The 20,923-nt window shown below is 45.9% G+C and overlaps 1 pseudogene; it reads left to right on the top strand.

Annotated features, from left to right (window-relative positions):
- The first annotated feature begins 5,971 nt into the window (after positions 1–5,971).
- On the top strand, positions 5,972–6,090 carry LOC143949603 (5S ribosomal RNA; annotated as a pseudogene).
- The last annotated feature ends 14,833 nt before the right edge of the window (positions 6,091–20,923 follow it).

Genomic DNA, 20,923 nt, shown 5'->3' with positions numbered 1-20,923 from the left:
TGTATAAGAGAAGAGTGTGGAGGGTATGACAGTGGGCACTATGTACAGGAGAGTAGGACAGTAAGCAGTAATTACAGGAGAGGAGTGTGGAGGGAGGATATGACGGTGGGCACTATGTATAGGAGAGGAGTATGGAGGGTATGAAAGTTAGTAGTATGTACAGGAGTGGAGGGTATGATAGTGGGCACTATGTATAGGAGAGAAGTGTTGGAGGTATGGCAGTGGGCACTATGTATAGGAGAGAAGTGTTGGAGGTATGACAGTGGGCACTATGTATAGGAGAGGAGTGTGGAGGGTATGACAGTGAGTAGTATGTACAGGAGAGGAGTATGGAGGGTATAGCGGTGGGCACTATGTATAGGAGAGAAGTATGGAGGGTATGGCGGTGGGCACTATGTATAGGAGAGGAGTATGGAGGGTATGTCGGTGGGCACTGTATAGGAGAGGAGTGTGAAGGGTACGACAGTGGACACTATGTACAGGAGAGAAGTGTATGACAGCGGGCACTATGTATATGAGAGGAGTATGGAGGGTATGATAGTGAGTAGTATGTACAGGAGAGGAGTGTGGAGGGTATGACAGTGGGCACTATGTATAGGAGAGAAGTGTTGGAGGTATGGCAGTGGGCACTATGTATAGGAGAGAGGTGTTGGAGGTATGACAGTGGGCACTATGTATAGGAGAGGAGTGTGAAGGGTATGACAGTGAGTAGTATGTACAGGAGAGGAGTATGGAGGGTATAGCGGTGGGTACTATGTATAAGAGAGGAGTATGGAGGGTATGGCGGTGGGCACTATGTATAGGAGAGGAGTATGGAGGGTATGTCGGTGGGCACTGTATAGGAGAGGAGTGTGAAGGGTACGACAGTGGACACTATGTACAGGAGAGAAGTGTATGACAGTGGGCACTATGTACAGGTGAGGAGAGTGTAGGATATGACAGCGGGCGTTATGTATAAGAGAGAAGTGTGGAGGGTATGACAGTGAGCAGTATGTACAGGAGAGAAGTGTGGAGAGTATGACAGTGGACACTATGTATAGGAGAGAAGTGTGGAGAGTATGACAGTGGGCACTATGTATAGGAGAGAAGTGTGGAGAGTATGACAGTGGGCACTATGTATAGGAGAGAAGTGTGGAGAGTATGACAGTGGGCACTATGTATAGGAGAGAAGTGTGGAGAGTATGACAGTGGGCACTATGTATAGGAGAGAAGTGTGGAGAGTATGACAGTGGGCACTATGTATAGGAGAGAAGTGTGGAGGGTATGACAGTGGGCACTATGTATAGGAGAGAAGTGTGGAGAGTATGACAGTGGGCACTATGTATAGGAGAGGAGGATGAAGTAATCTGGGAAGGAAAAATGTAAAGGTTTGTGGAAGGATGTTTAGGGGCTGTGTAGTGGTTAAGCGGGCCAGACATGGATTGAAATTACACCAATTAGGCAGAGACCAGCCATAGTCGATCTATGTATGGGCTAGCTGGTTTTACACAAGTCAACCTATTAACCGACTTGAGTGCAACCAGCCTGTCAGGTTTTCCCCAAAATAATCAGTGCTGCCACCTATAGTTAGCAACACTAATCATTGTATTCACTGGCAGAACACAATAACACTGCGGGAGTGATTGAATAACACTGCGGGAGTGATTGCCCCATTCACAGGGCAGCAGGTGAGAGGGTGTGTGGGGACAGGCTGGGAGAGATACTAGTCAGTCCCTGGGTAGGCACCGGTTAGTATCAGAGCCAGATACACACAGGTTACATACGCCAAGATCATTAGAGCGAGAGCAATAATTCTAGCACTAGACCTCCTCTGTAACTCTAAACATGTAAACTGTAAAAAAATGTAAAGCATCGCTTAGTACACAACAAAAAATCGTCCTAACTTTAGTGTTTTTTTTTATGAATGAAACAGTTTCTTTCCAACATAAAAAGTTGCAAATACCACCATTTTATTCCATAGGGTCTCTGCTAAAACAATATATAATGTTTGAGGGTTCTGAGTAATTTTCTAGCATAAAAAAATGATGATTTTTACATGTAGGAGAGAAGTCTCAGAATGGGCCTGGTTGCCAAGGGGTTAATTATCATAAGTAATATACAAATAATTATTATGAGCTCTGTGAGTTCATCCTCTCAGTCTGCTGCAGAGTGTTCCAGCTTGTATTTATACTGCCGCTCTGTATGTAGCTTCTGACAGGCTGCGCAAGGAACCCTGTATCTCCGGAACCATAGATGATAGCAGCCCCATATTTTAACCAGTGCTGGGGTGGGTCTTTAGCTACATACCCACCAAATATGGGGTCTCTGTGACTCCTGGTCGCCGAGCTAAAATCCTCTAGGTCGATCTTTTTTTTTTTTTTTTTGATTTTTTTTTTTTTGGGCAAATGGGCCTATCTTGAGAAAGGGGCCTGGAGCTGCAGCTCCAATAGCCCCTATGTTAATCCGGCCCTGGCACTAGGTGCCGTAGTCTTCTTTTTATGTTGTTGGCGTTGACCTGTTTTTTTTCGCTTGTTTCCCAGGGTGACTATCTTGGCATTTTTCAAGAGGGATGAGAGTGCTCAAAGAGATTGCCTATGGGCACATCACCCTGAAAGCGCCCAATCTCCGCTGATCTCAGAGGCTAGAAAGGGTCGCGCCTTGTTAATACCTGGATGGGAGACCGTCTGGAAATACTAGGTGCGGTAGGCTTCTTTTTATGTTGTTGGCGTTGACTTGTTTTTTTTTGTTTGTTTCCCAAGGTGACCATCTTGGCATTTGTCAAGAGGGTTGAGCGTGCCTGAAAAAATCTACTATGGCTGCATCATCCTGAAAGAGCCAAATCTCATTTGATCTCAGAGGCTAAGCAGGGTTGGGACCTGGTTAGTACCTGGATGGGAGAACGCCTGGGATTTCTCGATGCCATAGGCTTTTTTTAAGTTGTTGGCATTGACTTATTTTTATTTTTTTTGTTTTATTCTTTTATTAAGTATAAGTAGAACAACATAAATATAACAGTCAACCATACAGCATGACCCAGGGTCACAATTACATGGTAACAAAAAATAGGCAGCCAAATAACTCTGGGTTCTCAGAGGGGAGTCCTAGAGTTTCATGCAGAAATGAGAGAAACCCCACCTCGGACATGTAGTACAGTATAACTAATGCAGCCCTGTTCGGACAAATGTAATCATGGAGAGCAACTGGGACCACAGCGAGCCAGCTTATCATGACCTATGTGAACCAGAGTAAAATATGAGCCGGTCGTGTCCAGAACCCTGGGGCTCTTCTGGGTCCCAAAGGCTAGTAAGGAGACAAGGCATAGTCAAAAGGGAGGACGGGGGAAGAAGAGAGTGCAAAGACGGAGAGAGAGGAGGGGGGGGGATGGCGGCGGGGAAAAATAGAAAAATAAAGACGAAAAGGGAGGGGGGGGGATGCCACCGAGGGCAGACATGGCCTACGTAGGTAAACGTTAGATGTTCAGTCTTTTTCTGGGACAGGGGCGCTGCTCACCTCCCGAATGTAGTCTCAAGTACCAGAAAAATACCTCCAGGGCCTCCATGTAACACTAAATGCCTCTTCAGTGTTGTGAAGGGTGGCGGTCAATTCTTCCATCCGGAGAATATGATTGACTTTGGAATACCACAGCACTTTGGATGGGGGGCTGAGGCTGCCTCCACAGTGTGGGAATGCAGGCCCGGGCGGCGTTCAGGAGTTGCATCGGGAGGGTTTTTTTGTATTTTCGAACAGGCTGTTCGGTCAAGTGTAGAAGGCACGCTGCTGGGTTGTCTGCGATATCTACATTTCTGAGAGTTTTTATCGTCTCGGTCACCTCCACCCAAAAGTTCCTCAAGGCCAGGCATGCCCAGAAAATGTGTCCCATGGTCCCCGTATCTGAATTGCACCTCCAACAAACATCCGGGATCGATCTATTCATTTTATTCAGAAGGTATGGGACTCTATACCAGCGTGAGACTATCTTGTATCCTGATTCTTGATATTGGTTTGCGATGGAAGCTTTATGTACTAATGTCAGGATCTTGCCTATCTGTTGTGGGGTAAATGTGATGCCAATGTCCCTCCCCCATTTGTGGATAAATGGTGGGGGTCGACTCCTCCTCCTGACTACTTAATAGGTTGTACAGGAGGGAGAGGGTGTGTCGCACAGGTTCCTTTTTGTGACAGATGGATTCATAGGGTGTCAGGTCTCTAGGAGTGTAGGGGGCCCTTTGTATGGCCAGAAGAAAGTGATGAAGTTGATAAGCACTAAACAAGTCAAGCGGAGGGTCAGAAAGCTTGGCGACAGTTTGCGTGGTCGGGAGCCCTCCCGAGGGCCACACCTCTCCCAGACGCTGTTTCCCCACCACTGTCAACTGTCGCAGTTTCTTGTTGGTAAATCCCGGTGGGAAGTCTGGATTACCTATAACCGGAGTCATTGGTGACGGCAGGGGAGCAATGTGTGTGCAGCGGAACAACCTCCGCACAACAGCCAACGTAGCTCCCACTACGGGGTGATCTCTGAGGTCTTTTGGTAGGGAGGACAGGAGCCACGGGGAGGTCAATAGGGGAATGGATCCATCCTCAATCTCCATCTCCACCCACTGCTTGTGTGGGCCATTACAATGCCAATCAACGACTCTCGCTAGCAGAGTCACTCTGTAGTATTGTCTCAGATCTGGGAGACCCAGACCCCCCTTGTCCTTTGGTCTGGCAAGCAATTGCAAACGGGCTCTGGGCGGTTTGCGCGCCCAAATAAAGTCCCGGAGCAGCACCTGCAGTTGTCTGAAAAAAATTGGGGGTAACCGGATCGGTAATGTCTGGAACAAGTATAAAATCCGCGGGAGGGCCGTCATTTTGAATGCATTACAGCGCCTGAACCAGGTCAGTTTTAAAGCATGCCAGTTTCCCAAATCAGATTTCAGTCTATTCAGGAGAGGGACAAAATTAAGCGGGTACAATTGCGCCAAATCCGCTGCGATGTCAACGCCCAGGTAACGTATAGATTTTTCAGCTCAGTAGAATGGAAAAGCGGAGCGTAGCCTCTTGGCCTCACCATCCGGGACCGATATATTCAATACAGCCAAAGGTGCAATTGATTTTATAGTTTGATAGGCTGCCGTATCGCCGGAGAGCCGCGAGTATATTGGGAAGCGAAATGTGTGGATTGGAGACAAAAGAAATTAGATCGTTAGCGTACGCCGCAATTTTGTGGTGTGCCGAGGGTTTGGATATGCCAGTAATATTCGGGTCATTCCGAACGTGACACATAAGTGGTTCCAGTGTCAGAATAAAAATTAGGGGAGACAGAGGGCACCCCTGCCTCATCCCATTAGTGATGGGGAAAGAGTCCGAGCACTCTGAAAGCACCCAATGTCGTCTGATCTTGGAGGCTAAGAAGAGTCAGGCCTGGTTAGTACCTGGATGGGAGACCACCTGGGAATACCAGTTATTGTAGGCTTCTTTTTATGTTGTTGGCCTTGATTCGTTTTTTTTTTTTTTTCGCTTGTTTCCCAAGGTGACCATCTTGGCATTTGTCAAGAGGGTTGAGAGTGCCCAAAGAGTTCGCTTACAGCAGCATCACCCTGAAAGAGCCCTATCTCTTCTCATCTCTGAGGCTAAGAAGGGTTGGGCCTAGTTAGTCCCTGGATGGGAGATGGCTTTGGAATACCAGGTGCCGTAGTCTTCTTTTTATGTTGTTGACATTGACCTGTTTTTTTTTCGCTTGTTTCCCAAGGTGACTATCTTGGCATTTGTCAAGAGGGTTGAGAGTGCCCAAAGAGATTGCCTATGGGCACATAAGCCTGAAAGCGCCCGATCTCCTCTGATCTCAGAGGCTAAACAGGGTCGGGCCTTGCTAGTACCTGGATTGGAGACCACCTGGGAATGCTAGGTGCTGGAGGCTTATTTTTATGTTGTTGGCGTTGACTTGTTTTTTTGTTTACCAAGGTGACCATCTTGGTGTTTGTCAAGAGGGTTGAGAGTGCTTGAAGAGCTCGCCTATGGCCACATAACCCTGAAAGCACCAGATCTCGTCTGTTCTCAGAGACTAAACAGGGTCGGGCCTTGTTAATACCTGGATGGGAGACCACCTGGGAATACTAGGTGCTGTAGACTTCTTCTCATGTTGTTGGCGTTGACTTGATTTTTTTGTTTGTTTCCCAAGGTGACCATATTGGCGTTAGTCAAGGTTGAGAGTGCCTGAAGAAATCTCCTACGGCCACACCACCCTGAAAGAGCCCAATCTTATCTGATCTCAGAGGCTAAGCAGGGTTGGGACCAGTTTAGTACCTGGATGGTAGACCGCCTGGGATTTCCAGATGCCGTAGGCTTCTTTTTATGTTGTGGCCATTGACCTATTTTTTTCCGCTTGTTTCCAAGGTGACCATCTTGGTGTTTGTCAAGAGAGTTGAGAGTGCCTGAAGATATTGGCTATGGCCACATCACACTGAATCTGTTCCATCTCATCTGATCTTGGAGGCTAAGCAGGGTCCGGCCTGGTTAATGCCTGGATGGGAGACCACCTGGGAATACCAGGTGTCATAGGCTTCTTTTTTTTTCAAATATAATTTTTTCTCCAAATAGGGGAAGACGGTCCCCCAAGTACATAATGCAACAGAGAAATACAGAGCAAAAAGCAGCTGAACAATACTTGATACAGGTATATTCGCAACTGTGAGTCTGCCTTCCATCAATCACAATGATTCGAGGCACGGATAAAGTACTGTACCAAGATCCAGGGTCACACAAACCCCAGGTCCCTCCGGCATAATCCATCCAGAGGGGGGTGTGGGGCCGTCATTCCCAATTTTCCACTCTTTCCAAAAGAGAGAGGGGGTGGAGGGGGTGAGAGATAGGGGAGGAAGGCCGAAAAGAGAAGGGTTGAAAGATCAGAAAAGGAGAAGAGGGGACGAGACACGATGGCAGCCACTGTCCAAGGGGCCAGTCAAGGAAAGCTCAGAGCACTAAGGCGATAGCAGGCGACATCCTTCTAGCGAGAATATAAAGGTATTCCAGATGTCTCAGGTTTGTTTAAAAAATTCTTGTTTACCTTGTGATGTGAGGATCAAGTCCTCCATTTTTTTTAATGTCCTCTATTTTCCTAAGCCAGTGAGTAATGAAAGGGGGGGAACATTTTTTCCAATAGAGAGGGATGCAGGATTTCGCCGCATTAATCACATGCCGTAAAATAGATTTTTTTGTACTTCTTAATGGGAATCTGTGAATGGTACAAGAGAAAGAATGCAGCCTCTTCCTGGATGGAGAAGTCTGTGAATTTTTGTGTCATGCATCGGATCTCTGTCCAGAAGTCCACCAAGCTGAGGCAGGACCAAAAAATGTGCAGCAACGTGCCCTCTTCTTCTCCACACCTCCAGCATATGTTCGAGGAAGAGGGGAAACATTTCTGCAGCTTTGATGGTGTCAAATACCACCTGGTGAGAAGTTTAAAATTCGTCTCCTGTATCTTCGTGCACAGCGACATTTTGAGAGCCAAAGTGATAATGCGTTGTCTCTGTGCTGGGGAAAATTAGCAATTAAGGTCCTTTTCCCAGTTGGCCAGACAGGTTAAGTGTGGGTAATCTGTTTGAGAGAGAATGTGGGCCAAAGGGCCTTCGCTCCTGCATAGAGTCTCAAACTCCGTCTGAGGGCGGGCGAACGTTTGAGGATTGGGGATGGAATGGAGAAAATGATGTCGTTGCGCCGCTCTCCAAAAAGGCAGTTGGAAAAGCCCTGTCGGATCTGTTAGGGTTGAGAAAGAAGGCCATTTTCCATCAATGACGAATTTAGACGCATTGTCTAGGTTGGAATTTCTAAGTGGGTCCCCAGTTCAAAGGTTGGATGGCCACGTATAGGGAATAGGGGGGAAGTCAAAGACGTGAGTGTGTTTTGGGTAGCGATCAGGTGACTGACTTTCAACTAAGCCCCTATAGTGGGATGTGACATAAATTCTGTGGGTAAATACTTATAGCACCACATGGCGCTTCTTAGCGGGATTCGGGAGTGAGCTTAGAAAGTTTGTTTCGATTCCAGTCCAATACACGCCCCAGATGGGAGGCCAGGTAGTAGCGTCGCAAGTTAGGGAGAACCAACCCTCCCTGTTGTTTAGACAATGTCAGCTGTGACCGCTTAAGTCTGGGATTTTTGTGGGCCCAGTTAAATTGAGTGAGCAAGGATTGAGCTTGCTTAAAAAACAGGACTGGAATCTGGATCGGGAGAGCTTGGAAAAGATAAGTAAATTTAGGGAGTATGTTCATTTTAATGAGATTGCATCTGCTGAACCAGGAATGGAGGCCAGAATGCCACCCGTGAAGCAAACTGCGGATCTTAGTGACAAGGGGTGGGGGGAAGTTCAACATAAACGTACGCGCGATGTCCGGTGGAATGTAAGTACGTGAGTATATCTTACTTATCCATGCCAGCATCCGTTCACTCAGACCTATATGGCGAAGGACCGAGAACATTAATGTCCATTTGACCCGATCAAAAGCCTTCTCGGCATCAGTACTCATGAAAAGACAAGGGGTCCCAGATGACTTTGCTTTACGGATCAGGGTAAGCACCTTAGTGGTGTTGTCCCTATCTTCCCTGGTGGGAATAAAACCTAACTGGTCAATATCAGTACTCATGAAAAGACAAGGGGTCCCAGATGACTTTGCTTTACGGATCAGGGTAAGCACCTTAGTGGTGTTGTCCCTATCTTCCCTGGTGGGAATAAAACCTAACTGGTCAATATGTATAAGGGACTACAAGTGATGTGCCAATCACGTGGCGAGGAGTTAGAGAATAGTTTTAGGACCGAATTTTGGAGGGAAATGGGTCTGTAGCTCCCACATAGGCCTGGGTCTTTGCCCTCCTTAGGTATCAACGAGATGTGGGCTCTAAGGGTATCCTCAGGAAAATCCCCATTCGAGCTCAGAGTATTAAATAAATTCACCAAGCGCGGGCCGAGAATAGGGAGGAAGGTCTTAAAGTATTGTGCGGTATATCCGTCAGGGCCCGGAGCCTTACCCACCTTCGGAGGTCCCACGGCCGTCTGGACTTCTTCCAGTGTGATCGGGTCCTCCAAGTACTCCCGTGATTCCGATGAGAGGGTTGGTAGACCAGAACCGGTTACATATCTGTCTATATTGTCCTGTCCAGACCCTGAATCGGGCAGGTTGTAGAGATCAGAGTAACATTTTTCAAAGACTTCGACTATTTGGGTTGGGGTAGAGGCCCTCTGGCCATTCTCATCTATCAACTGTGGTATGTAAGAGCCAGATTTCAACTCCTTTACCGACCTGGCTAAGATTTTTCTGCATTTGTCCTCTGACTCCTATGTCAGTTTACGACAAAACTGGAGTGCCGCTTTCGCTTTATAATGGAGTAGGACAGCAATATGGGTATGGAGTGTCCCCAATTCAATCTCTAAGGTCCGTAAGGGGGTATGTTTATGTTTCGCTTCCACAGAGGCAAGTTCACGAAACAGATTAGCAAGCTGTTCCTTCCGTGTTCGTTTGATGCGCGCCCCGTGCCTGATAAGTACCCTGCGGAGTACTGACTTGTGAGCCTCCCAAATTATCCCCGGGTCACAGTCCTGCTTTAGTTTTCTTGGAAATAAAGGTCCAATTCCCTGGTCACATCTGCTAAAACTTCCGGTATCTGGAGCAGGCTCTCATTAAGGTGCCAGAATAGAGACCTAGGTGAGGGGTAGGGAGCGAGGAGCAAGAGGCAGAAGTGTCAACCGATGGCGAAAGGGGACATTAAAGTCCCCACCTAATATCAATTGGCCCTCCCGAAAGTCACATCATCTGTGCAGGGTAGTTCTGAGGAACGTGTCTTGGTGATCATTGGGAGCGTACACAGTGGCAAATGTAAAAAGGCGCTCTCCAATGTGGCCCCTAAGAAAAAGATATTGGCCCCCAGGGTCCACCAGAGAATCCTGGAGAACCCAGGGGAGCCTGCTAGAGATCAGAATGGAGAGGAGGGGTTAGTAGAGTGGTAGACCTTAGGGAAGGATCTCGACCATAGAAAGGGCAGGCTAGTATTTTTAAAATGTGTTTCTTGTATAAAGGCCACATCAGTACAGGATGTGTTCAGTTCTCACAGGAGGATCCACCGTTTTTCAGGGGAGTTCAGTCCCTTAACGTTTAGAGAGGTGACCTTGACTGAGTCTGCCATCGCTCCTCGGGGAGGGGGGGGGGGGGGGACATCAGAGAAAAGCAAAGAAAGTTGAACCAAGGTAGGTTTTGGGTAGGTAATGCATGGTGGGAACTAAGGGGGAGAAAGGAAGGGCAAATGCAAGGAAAGGTAAAGGGAAAAAGAGGCCGGGCACCTCAACCCCAGGGGGAGAGGGAAATTAAGGGTTGTCCGCACTCAACAGTACAGGAAGGGTATACTAAAACAGCACAATTATGCTATAGCGCTTACCAGATGTACACTGGGTTTAACGCGCTGTCCTACTTGGGTAATTGGGTAGACAGGTTGGAGAGGGAGCCCCCGAATCCTAGTCCCCCCAGCCCCGGCAGTGGTAAATGTCACGTCTGATACCGGTATGCAAATAAAAGACAATCAGTAACATCAAAGAAACAAAAAACAATAGTATAACCAAAACAGAGGTAGAGCATATAACTGTTAGCACTGAGGGGTCTCCTCGGCTCGCCCTAAACGTAGGCATGCACGAGGGAGCCCGTCACAACAGAAAAGGCATCACAGAATGGGATCCACCACCCCCCGTCCCATACCCCTAAAGTACATGCAGTCCCCAAACAAATGCCTTTCTCCCTTTGGCAGATTGTCCTCTCCTTACCCCCGCTCCCCCGTCCACGCCCCGGGGGGAAAAGGGGCAGGGAAGGGGGGAAAGGGGGAGTGGAAGGGGGGAAAGGGGGAGTGGAAGGGGGAAAGGGGGAGGGAAAGGAGGGAAGGGAAGGGTGGGAAGGGGGGGAAGGGAGGGGGGAAACAGGGGAGAGGGGACAAACATGCAGAAATGTCAAGTCCTTTAGCGCACTCCCACCAGCAAACACCCGGACCCCATAAATTTCAACTCCTCCCCTCCATGGTCACCACATCAAGATGAAAGAGAAGCAGCCCTGGTCGGTGCATGGAAAACCCGGCAGGCAAGGGGCTGGGGCCACCATCCCTCCATCCAATGGGAGACTTCACCCGAGCAGCAGTCCTGGGGCCCGCCAATTAGTGTCTCTCCTGCATCTCCAGAGGGAGGCTGGGACTGCCCAAACAGTAAGGGGTAAATCCTCCAGGGGGGTCCAGAGTCACCCTGGAGGGAAGCAGTGTCTCGTACCAATAGGCTCAATAAATAAGTCATCCAGGGTCCCCGAAAGCTGCAGAAGGCAATGTCGGCAAAGAGTAGGTGGGAGCCAGAGGGGGGGACAAGGGGCACATCCAGGGGGAGGGGACACATATGCGGGAATGTCAAGCACTTCCAGTACAGCGCATTAGGTATCACTCAGACCCCCCAAAGTGCAAATCCCCCATCTAAGGTCAAGACTCCAGAAGGGAAGATGAGCCGCCCTGGTCTGTACATGAAAGAACCTGCTGCCAAGGGGTTGGGGCCATCATCCCTTCCTCCAATGGGAGATGCCACCGGCATGACAGCCCCGTGTCCTGTCAAGTGGTGCCCCTCTGACAATGTCGTTGTGGTATATGTGGAGCATCCAGGGAGAGGCAGGGACCACCCAAACAGTGAGGGGTAAAGCCTCCAAGGGGGACCGTTGTCAGACAGGAGGATAGCGGTGTCTTGTACAAGTTGGTTAATTAGACAAGTCATCCAGTGTGTTTCTGTGAGCAGCGGAAAGAAAGGTCGGTAAGGATTATGAATGGGTGGGGGCCAGGGAGTGCATAAAACTGCCACCAGATGACCGGGGCAGAGAGGGCAAGGGGATGAAAGTCAGATCTGGTAGGTGGGGGCGGGGGTGAGGAGTGTCCCTCATATTACTCACATTGGCCATACCTTGAAGCTGAGCGCTCTGCATACCCAGGACGTTCTTCTGTATAATCTAGCCTATCTGTACACATTAGTCGGTCCTCTGTATACACTAGTCTGTCTGTATACACTAGTGTATACAGATAGGCTAGATTATACAGAAGAACGTCCTGGGTATGCAGAGATGGAGGCTAGGGTATACAGAGAGAGAGGCTAGAGTATGCATACTTGCTAGTGTATACAGACGGACTAGTGTATACAGAAGACCGGCTAGTTTATATAGGGAGGCTAATGTGTGCAAAAGACAGGCTAGTGTATACAAATAGGCTAGATTATAGAGAAGAACATCTTGGGTATGCAGAGAGAGCGGCTGGGTTACACAGAGAGGCTGCTGTATGCAGACTTGCTAGTGTATACAGACGGACTAGTGTATACAGAGAGGCTTGGGTATACAGAGAGCTAATGTATAAAGAGCAGCTAGTGTATACAAAAGACATCCAAGGGTATACAGAGAGACTCGTGTATGCAGAAGACCGGCTAGTTTATACAGAGAGGCTAAAGTGTACAAAACACAGGCTAGATTATACAGAAGAACGTCCTGGGTATGCAGAGATGGAGGCTAGGGTATACAGAGAGAGAGTGAGGCTGGGTTACACAGAGAGGCAGGAGTATGCAGACTTGCTAGGGTATACAGAGAGCGAGGCTAGAGTATGCATACTTGCTAGTGTATACAGGTGGACTAGTGTATACAGAAGACCGGTTAGTTCATGGTCAACACATCAAGATGAAAGAGGAGCAGCCCTGGTCGGTGCATGGAAAATCCGGCAGGCAAGGGGCTGGTGCCACCATCCCTCCATCCAATGGGAGGCTTCACCCGAGCAGCAGTCCTGGGGCCCGCCAATTAGTGTCTCTCCTGCATCGCCATCGGGGGCTGTGTAGAGAATCCAGAGGGAGGCTGGGACCGCCCAAACAGTAAGGGGTAAATCCTCCAGGGGGGTCCAGAGTCACCCTGGAGGGAAGCAGTGTCTCATACCAATAGGCTCAATAAATAAGTCATCCAGGGTCCCCGAAAGCTGCAGAAGGCAATGTCGGCAAAGAGTAGGTGGGAGCCAGAGGGGGGGACAAGGGGCGCATCCAGGGGGAGGGGACACATATGCGGGAATGTCAAGCCCTTCCAGTACAGCGCATTAGGTATCACTCAGACCCCCCAAAGTGCAACTCCCCCATCTAAGGTGAAGACTCCAGAAGGGAAGATGAGCCGCCCTGGTCTGTACATGAAAGAACCTGCTGCCAAGGGGTTGGGGCCATCATCCCTTCCTCCAATGGGAGATGCCACCGGAATGAAAGCCCCGTGTCCTGTCAAGTGGTGCCCCTCTGACAATGTCGTTGTGGTATACAGTGACTACAAGTAGTATTCAACCCCCTGCAGATTTAGCAGGTTTGATAAGATGCAAATAAGTTAGAGCCTTCAAACTTTAAACAAGAGCAGGATTTATTAACAGATGCATAAATCTTACAAACCAAAAAGTTATGTTGCTCAGTTAAATTTTAATAAATTTTAAACATAAAAGTGTGGGTCAATTATTATTCAACCCCTATGTTTAATATTTTGTGGAATAACCCTTGTTTGCAATTACAGCTAATAATCGTCTTTTATAAGACCTGATCAGGCCGGCACAGGTCTCTGGAGTTATCTTGGCCCACTCCTCCATGCAGATCTTCTCCAAGTTATCTAGGTTCTTTGGGAGTCTCATGTGGACTTTAATCTTGAGCTCCTTCCACAAGTTTTCAATTGGGTTAAGGTCAGGAGACTGACTAGGCCACTGCAACACCTTGATTTTTTCCCTCTTGAACCAGGCCTTGGTTTTCTTGGCTGTGTGCTTTGAGTCGTTGTCTTGTTGGAAGATGAAATGACGACCCATCTTAAGGTCCTTGATGGAGGAGCGGAGGTTCTTGGCCAAAATCTCCAGGTAGGCCGTGCTATCCATCTTCCCATGGATGCGGACCAGATGGCCAGGCCCCTTGGCTGAGAAGCAGCCCCACAGCATGATGCTGCCACCACCATGCTTGACTGTAGGGATCGTATTCTTTGGGTCGTATGCAGTGCCATCCAGTCTCCAAACGTCACGTGTGTGGTTGGCACCAAAGATCTCGATCTTGGTCTCATCAGACCAGAGAACCTTGAACCAGTCTGTCTCAGAGTCCTCCAAGTGATCATGAGCAAACTGTAGACGAGCCTTGACATGGCGCTTTGAAAGTAAAGGTACCTTACGGGCTCGTCTGGAACGGAGACCATTGCGGTGGAGTACGTTACTTATGGTATTGACTGAAACCAATGTCCCCACTGCCATGAGATCTTCCCGGAGCTCCTTCCTTGTTGTCCTTGGGTTAGCCTTGACTCTTTGGACAAGCCTGGCCTCGGCACGGGAGGAAACTTTCAAAGGCTGTCCAGCCCGTGGAAGGCTAACAGTAGTTCCATAAGCCTTCCACTTCCGGATGATGCTCCCAACAGTGGAGACAGGTAGGCCCAACTCCTTGGAAAGGGTTTTGTACCCCTTGCCAGCCTTGTGACCCTCCACGATCTTGTCTCTGATGGCCTTGGAATGCTCCTTTGTCTTTCCCATGTTGACCATGTATGAGTGCTGTTCACAAGTTTGGGGAGGGTCTTAAATAGTCAGAAAAGGCTGGAAAAACAGATAATTAATCCAAACATGTGAAGCTCATTGTTCTTTGTGCCTGAACTACTTCTTAATACTTTAGGGGAACCAAACAGAATTCTGTTGAATTGAGGGGTTGAATAATAATTGACCCTCTGAATAAACTTTTCACTATTTAAAAAAAAATTAAACAAAGAAATAACATTCTTTTTTGCTGCAGTGCATTTCACACTTCCAGGCTGATCTACAGTCCAAATGTCACAATGCCAAGTTAATTCCGAATGTGTAAACCTGCTAAATCTGCAGGGGGTTGAATACTACTTGTAGGCACTGTATGTGGAGCATCCAGGGAGAGGCAGGGACCACCCAAACAGTGAGGGGTAAAGCCTCCAAGGGGGACCGGTGTCAGACAGGAGGATAGCTGTGTCTTGTACAAGTTGGTTAATTAGACAAGTCATCCAGTGTGTTTCTGTGAGCAGCGGAAAGAAAGGTCGGTAAGGATTATGAATGGGTGGGGGCCAGGGAGTGCATAAAACTGCCACCAGATGACCGGGGCAGAGAGGGCAAGGGGATGAAAGTCAGATCTGGTAGGTGGGGGCGGGGGTGAGGAGTGTCCCTCATATTACTCACATTGGCCATACCTTGAAGCTGAGCGCTCTGCATACCCAGGACGTTCTTCTGTATAATCTAGCCTATCTGTACACATTAGTCGGTCCTCTGTATACACTAGTCTGTCTGTATACACTAGTGTATACAGATAGGCTAGATTATACAGAAGAACGTCCTGGGTATGCAGAGATGGAGGCTAGGGTATACAGAGAGAGAGGCTAGAGTATGCATACTTGCTAGTGTATACAGACGGACTAGTGTATACAGAAGACCGGCTAGTTTATATAGGGAGGCTAATGTGTGCAAAAGACAGGCTAGTGTATACAAATAGGCTAGATTATAGAGAAGAACATCTTGGGTATGCAGAGAGAGCGGCTGGGTTACACAGAGAGGCTGCTGTATGCAGACTTGCTAGTGTATACAGACGGACTAGTGTATACAGAGAGGCTTGGGTATACAGAGAGCTAATGTATAAAGAGCAGCTAGTGTATACAAAAGACATCCAAGGGTATACAGAGAGACTCGTGTATGCAGAAGACCGGCTAGTTTATACAGAGAGGCTAAAGTGTACAAAACACAGGCTAGATTATACAGAAGAACGTCCTGGGTATGCAGAGATGGAGGCTAGGGTATACAGAGAGAGAGTGAGGCTGGGTTACACAGAGAGGCAGGAGTATGCAGACTTGCTAGGGTATACAGAGAGCGAGGCTAGAGTATGCATACTTGCTAGTGTATACAGGTGGACTAGTGTATACAGAAGACCGGTTAGTTTATACAGAGAGGCAAATGTGTACAAAAGACAGGCTAGTGTATACAAATAGGCTAGATTATAGAGAAGAACGTCCTGGGTATGCAGAGATGGATGGCTAGTGTATACAGATAGGCTAGATTATACAGATAGGCTAGATTATACAGAAGAACGTCCTGGGTATGCAGAGATGGAGGCTAAGGTATACAGAGAGAGAGGCTAGAGTACGCATACTTGCTAGTGTATACAGATGGACTAGTGTATACAGAGGACCGGCTAGTTTATACAGAGAGGCTAATGTGTACAAAAGACAGGCTAGTGTATACAAATAGGCTATATTATAGAGAAGAACGTCCTGGGTATGCAGAGAGAGAAGTTGGGTTACAAAGAGAGGCTAGTGTATGCAGACTTGCTAGTGTATACCGGTGGACTAGTGTATACAGAGAGGCTTGGGTATACAGAGAGCTAATGTATAAAGAGATGCTAGTGTATACAAAAGACAACCAAGAGTAGACAGTGAGGCTCGTGTATACAGAAGACAGGCTACAGAGAAGCTAATTTGTACAAAAGACAGGCTAGTGTATACAGATAGGCTAGATTATACAGAGGAAACCAATGTCCCCACTGCCATGAGATCTTCCCGGAGCTCCTTCCTTGTTGTCCTTGGGTTAGCCTTGACTCTTTGGACAAGCCTGGCCTCGGCACGGGAGGAAACTTTCAAAGGCTGTCCAGCCCGTGGAAGGCTAACAGTAGTTCCATAAGCCTTCCACTTCCGGATGATGCTCCCAACAGTGGAGACAGGTAGGCCCAACTCCTTGGAAAGGGTTTTGTACGCATACTTGCTAGTGTATACAGATGGACTAGTGTATACAGAGGACCGGCTAGTTTATACAGAGAGGCTAATGTGTACAAAAGACAGGCTAGTGTATACAAATAGGCTATATTATAGAGAAGAACGTCCTGGGTATGCAGAGAGAGAAGTTGGGTTACAAAGTTGGGTTACAAAGAGAGGCTAGTGTATGCAGACTTGCTAGTGTATACCGGTGGACTAGTGTATACAGAGAGGCTTGGGTATACAGAGAGCTAATGTATAAAGAGATGCTAGTGTATACCGACGGACTAGTGTATACAGAGGACCGGCTAGTTTATACAGAGAGGTTGATGTGTAAAAAAGACAGGATAGTTTATACAGATAGGCTAGATTATACAGAAGAACGTCCTGGGTATGCAGAGATGGAGGCTAGGGTATACAGAGAGAGAGAGCGAGGCTGGGTTACACAGAGAGGCAGGAGTATGCAGACTTGCTAGTGTATACAGATGGACTAGTGTATACAGTAGACCGGCTAGTTTACACAGAGAGGCTAATGTGTACAAAAGACAGGCTAGTGTATACAGATAGGCTAGATTATACAGAAGAACGTCCTGGGTATGCAGAGATGGAGGCTAGGGTATACAGAGAGAGAGGCTAGAGTATGCATACTTGCTAGTGTATACAGGCGGACTAGTGTATACAGAAGACCGGTTAGTTTATACAGAGAGGCTAATGTCTACAGAAGACCGGCTAGTGTATACACATAGGCTAGATTATAGAGAAGAACGTCCTGGGTATGCAGAGATGGAGGCTAAGGTATACAGAGAGAGAAGTTGAGTTACAAAGAGAGGCTAGTGTATGCAGACTTGCTAATGTATACCGGTGGACTAGTGTATACAGAGAGGCTTGGGTATACAGAGAGCTCATGTATAAAGAGATGCTAGTGTATACAAAAGACAACCAAGAGTAGACAGTGAGGCTCGTGTATACAGAAGACCGGCTACAGAGAAGCTAATTTGTACAAAAGACAGGCTAGTGTATACAGATAGGCTAGATTATACAGAGGAAGGTCCTGGGTATGCAGAGATGTAGGCTAGGGAATCCAGAGAGAGACTGTGTTACACAGAGAGGCTAGAGTATGCAGAAGACCGGCTATTTTTTTTTTACAGATAGGCTTGTGTATACAGAAGACAGTCTGGGGAATTCAGTGAGGCTAGTGTATGCAGAGAGGCTGGGACACCGAGACTATTGTAAAAAGAAGGCAGGCTAGTGTATATAGATTACGGGCACCTGTATACAGAAGACAGAGAGGCTAGTCTATATTGAGTGGCTGGTGTACACAGAGAGATTAATGTATACAGAAAAGCTAGCGTGTAAAGAAGACAGGACTTTATTTTTTGCTAATGCAACTACTTTTGAAACATATAAAGTGCTTTTTTCATATTTTGGTGCTGTTAAAAAGTGGTGTGTTGTCAGTGGTGATATCAATGTGACAGTTAATGTGGAGAACTACAACTATTCAAAATAGAGCAAAAGAGTGCTAAGTTTATTTTGTTAAGTCATTGACTGATAGACGTTAAGTAATTGGCCGTTATTGGTTTGGCAGTACATGGTTTATTTTGATGTAAGATAGTTTTATTCTCTACTTATAGCCGAGTTTTAGACGACTTTATTATTAGCATTATTCGCATTATGCATATATATTATGCAGAGTGTAAGTATTGCAGTGAGACGATATTGCTTTTAAAAGATTTGTATTATTATACATAGCATTGTTAGCAGACCAATAGGACAATTTACATGGCTTAATATTGCAGAGCGTAATTTATCAGGAAAGAGATCCAAAGCGTTAGTTGCAGTAGCTTCATAAAACTGAGATATCGTTGCATTACTCTAAATTTAAAAGTTGTTCCGGTAGCACTGAAAAGACGATATTAGATGAGTGATCTACACATTTCGTTTACTATTTCACTATACCGGCTAAATGTTAATATGTGCTGCGTGTAAGGTAGAAATTAGATGGTTTAGTGTGAGCTGGTTTACCAGGATTTAGAGATAGTAATCTGTTTATACTAGTAATAAATATAGCAAAATAACTATAACGGGTTTAAGTGGAAATACACGAAATAACAGCAACAACGTGTGTAGGTTTTTATCAATCAAGTTAATTACGTGTCAGCAGCTAAATATTCTGCAATAGCAGAGATTAAGTATTGCAGTCGAAATGAGATCGGAAGCGTTAGTTGCAGTAGCTCCAAAATGACTGAGAAATCATTTCATTACTCTAAATTTAAAAGTTATCCCGGTAGCACTGAGTGGACTGATATTAGATGAGTGATCGTTCTAGTACAAATTCAGTTTCCTATAGCAGAGAGATACCAGTTACTGTGAGACGAGTAATTAAACTGTTCACGGTAGCATTGCATTACTCTTAACATGTGCAGCGTGTAAAGAAGCAATAAGATGGTTTTGTATTATCATAAAATTAGCAGTATACGTAATAAAGGTGAGTAGGTAACCTGGATTTAGACATAGCAAACTCTATAATCTAATTTAGCAAAATTAGAAAGGATAATATTGAGACAGTATATACAGGTAGAGTTTAAGTGGAAATACACAAAATATCTAGCTTACCTTTACATTGTTCAATAGAGCGTTGCAAAGTAATACCAAGGCAAAATGTCGGAATAGCAATTAGATGAGATGATTGCTGTAATCATGAAATATCAGCAACGACTAGGTTTCTATCGGATGAGAAAGTATAATAACTGGCAAAGTATGACATGGCAAAGAGACAAATTGCATTAGAGATGTGAGATGGACATGAAATGTCAATCCCCATTGGTTACTTACATGTAAACGCGGCTACATACAGCAAAGTGTGAGCTAAGCAGCTAAAGGGTATTTAAGAGTAAATTGACGTAGCTTGAAAATTCCAACGTGTAAATCGTTCCATGAATTATGCTACGCACGAAGACGGCTTACACTGACTGTTTTCCGTTTCCACTGGTCATCGGCATAATGTATCAGTAACCATGAACATTAATAGTGATAGACAGCTTACATTAGGATGTATGCATGATGTGAATTTAAAATGAATGTAAAATAGTTGCATTATGTGTTATTAATGTAACCAAACTGTATTGCTTTGCTTTGCTACTGCAACCACTTCTTGCCGCTGTTAAAAAATGTGTTGCAAGTGTTATGTGTTACAAATGGTTATCAGTGTGACAGTTAATGTGGAAAAGAAGTAATACACAAAATAGAGTCAGAAAGAGAATCCTATTGCATAGAGGTAGCGAGAGATGGTTGCATTAATCTTAATGTGCAGTGTGTAAAAGGTTTTAAAAAGATGGTTTTGTGTGACTTTTGCTTTAACGTAAAATTAGCTGTAGACATTATAACTTGTTACAATGATTTAGAGATAGTAATCTCTATAAAATAATAATAATAAGTATAGCAAAACAAATTAGGAAAATTTTGAGGCAGTATGTATAGGTCGAGATATAGTGAATACACAAAAGGGATCAAGGGATAGTTGCAAAGTCAAGGGATAAATGCAAAGGTACTCTATTTAACAGTAAATTGACGTAGCTTGCAAATTTCAACGTGTAAATCGTTCCATTAATTTTGCTGCGCACGAAGACGGCTTACACTGACTGTTTTCCGTTTCCACTGGAAAGAGAATCCTATTGCATAGAGGTAGCGAGAGATGGTTGCATTAATCTTAATGTGCAGTGTGTAAAAGGTTTTAAAAAGATGGTTTTGTGTGAATTTTGCTTTAACGTAAAATTAGCTGTAGACATTATAAATATGGTTAGGTTTACAAAGATTTCGAGTTAGTAATCTCTATAATATAATAATAATAAGTATAGCAAAACAAATTAGGAAAAATATTGAGGCAGCATAGATAGGTCGAGATAAAGTGAATACACAAAAGGGATCAAGGGATAGTTGCAAAGTCAAGGGATAAATGCAAAGGTACTCTATTTAATAGTAAATTGACGTAGCTTGCAAATTCTAACGTGTAAATCGTTCCATTAATTTTGTTACGCACGAAGACGGCTTACACTGACGGTTTTCCGTTTCCACTGGAAAGAGAATCCTATTGCATAGAGGTAGCGAGAGATGGTTGCATATGGCAGAAAGACGGCTTACACTGCTTTTCTCACATTTTGCTGCGGTAAAAAGAAATGTTTTGTCAC

The sequence above is a fragment of the Lithobates pipiens genome, unplaced genomic scaffold (assembly GCF_037356315.1).
Source record: "Lithobates pipiens isolate NorthernLeopardFrog02 unplaced genomic scaffold, aLitPip1_a1.2 Scaffold_30, whole genome shotgun sequence".
NCBI lineage: Eukaryota > Metazoa > Chordata > Amphibia > Anura > Ranidae > Lithobates > Lithobates pipiens.
Note: the sequence above shows the minus strand (reverse complement) of the source record. Positions and strands in the feature narration are given on the sequence as shown.